A 2,686-nucleotide genomic window follows, 5' to 3' on the forward strand; every position below is an offset into this window, starting at 1 on the left:
CACCTATATCATCAGTGCCCAGAACATACCTGGAATGTTTGTTGAGTGAATGCTGAATTAGAATCTTGGCTGGGCACGGTGGCTCATGCCTGTAATCCCAGCACTTTGGGAGGTCGAGGTGGGAAGATCACCTGAGATCAGCAGTTCGAGTCCAGCCTGACCAACATGGTGAAACCTCATCTCTACTAAAAATACAAAACTTAGCCAGGCATGGTGACCCATACCTGTAGTTCCAGCTACTCGGGAAGCTGAGGCAGGAGAATCACTTGAACCTGGGAGACGGAGGTTGCAGTGAGCCGAGATCACACCATTGCACTTGAACCTGGGTGACAAAAGCGAGACTTCATCTCAAAAAAAAAAAAATCAATTTCAAGCAGACAATGAAGCAATGCCTTTAAATTCCTGATGAAAAACTATTTTCAGCTCAAATTCTATATCCAGTCAAATCTTCAACTAAATGGAAAAGTAAAATAAAGACTTTTTTAGACTCATAAAACTTGCTTGCTTTACATCTCTTCTAAGAAAATACCTCAGCAAAACCAGGGCATAAACTAAACAGTTTTAAACATGGAATCCAGAAAGCAATGAATTTAACCAAGGATGGCAGTAAAGGGAAGCCCCATGGTGACAACTGTGTAGCAAGTCTGGAATAACAGCTCATCCAAACTGAAGTGGGCAGACACAGGGCCCTGGGGTGGAGAGCTCTAGGGAAAAAAAAAAAGGAAAGCCAGGCATAGGCATAGTGGCTCATGCCTGTAATCCTCGCATTTTCAGAGGCCAAGACAGGCGGATCACCTGAGGTCAGGGTTTCAAGACCAGCCTGGCCAACACGGTGAAACCCCATCTCTACTAAAAATACAAAAATTAGATGGGCATGGTGGCGGGCACCTGTAGTCCCAGCTACTTGGGAGGCTGAGGCAGGAGAATCGCTTGAACCCGGGAGGTGGAGGTTGCAGTGACCGAGATCGTGCCACTGCACTCCAGCCAGGAAGACAGAGCAAGACTCTGTCTCAAAAAAAAAAAAAAGAAAAGAAAAAGAAAAAGAAGAAAATAGAAGAAAAAGAGGATTTCAGTAGAAAAGTGAACTGGATGAAGAGGTTGGAAAAAGTTGACAATATATTTCTTCAAATAGTACCAAAAAAAGCAATTAGAAACTGTAGAGGAAAGCAAAAGTATCGGCGAGAAAATATAATTGATAATCATATTGATCACAAGCTCTGCGTTAAACAATATTCGCAGAAGTCCAAAAATAAAAATATTCCACATTGATTTCCAAATTTGTGAATCAACTTATAGATGAAAAAGAGATGATTTACTTGTGGTTGCAGAACAACCTTGATGATGTTGTGCGGGGACCTGTGATGCACTGTCCAGAGAAAAAAGAAATGATTTTCCCAGTGACTGGAAGTGCTGCCCGCAGACAGCCCTCAGCTGCGTGCCCCTTTGCGGACTGCCTCAGCGGAAGAGAGATGCATAGTTGAAACTCAGCTGCTTCCTCTGCCCAATCCTGTTTCCTTCCCTTCTGCAATACATCCCCTAACATACCTCCTGCATGCCAATCTGCTTCATAGTCTGCTTCCCAGAGAATCCAACCTGTGACAATTGGTACCAGAAGTGGTGTGATCCAAAAAAACCCAAACAAGAAGACTGGATGTTTGGGGTTGGGTCATCTGCCACCTGGCTGACAATGAGGACACCATCATTGGTGGAAGGTGGCACACAGATTGTCTCTGGCAGAAGGTGATGGTGCATTTATTAAAACTTTTGCTGGTGATGAGCTCAGGTGGTACCTTAGTGAAGGAAACGTATTAGCTTGGATGTAGTGGGTGCTAGAGACATGAAAGAAATAGTAAGTATAGCTCTATTGCCCAGCTTGATTAACACTTTGAAAAACACTGAGAGCATCAGCAATTGCAGCTAAGTGTCAAAGCCTGCATGCTAAGCATGCAGCCAGCATGGCCAGAGATTGTTTACAGGAGGATTAGGCAATGACTCCCATTATCAATGATAATAGGAACCAGGTTTCTTACTGTTGAGAAGGAATTTACAAATACAGAAAGAGGATGTATTAGGGTTTTGCAGAGAAACAGAACCAATAGCATATATGTAGATATGTAAGAGAACATTTCTTTTTTTTTTTTTTTTTTTTTTGAGACGGAGTCTAGCTCTGTCGCCCAGGCTGGAGTGCAGTGGCCGGATCTCAGCTCACTGCAAGCTCCGCCCCCCAGGCTTACGCCATTCTCCTGCCTCAGCCTCCCGAGTAGCTGGGACTACAGGCGCCCGCCACCTCGCCCGGCTAGTTTTTTGTATTTTTTTAGTAGAGACGGGGTTTCACTGTGTTAGCCAGGATGGTCTCGATCTCCTGACCTCGTGATCCGCCTGTCTCGGCCTCCCACAGTGCTGGGATTACAGGCTTGAGCCACCGCGCCCGGCCGAGTAAACATATTTAAATTGTTCTGTATCTCCTAAGTCTCGCAGTTCAAAGTGTGGTCTCTAATCAGCAGCATCACTATTAGCTGGGAGCTTGTTAGAAGTGTACAATTGAGGCCAGGTGCGGTGGCTCTCACCTGTAATGCCAGCACTTTGGGAGGCCAAGGCGGGTGGATCACAGGGTCAGGAGATCAAGACCATCCTGGCTAACACGGTGAAACACAGGCTCTACTAAAAAATACAAAAAATTAGCCGG

The sequence above is a fragment of the Colobus angolensis genome, unplaced genomic scaffold, assembly GCF_000951035.1.
Source record: "Colobus angolensis palliatus isolate OR3802 unplaced genomic scaffold, Cang.pa_1.0 Scaffold85, whole genome shotgun sequence".
In the NCBI taxonomy this organism is placed as follows: domain Eukaryota; kingdom Metazoa; phylum Chordata; class Mammalia; order Primates; family Cercopithecidae; genus Colobus; species Colobus angolensis.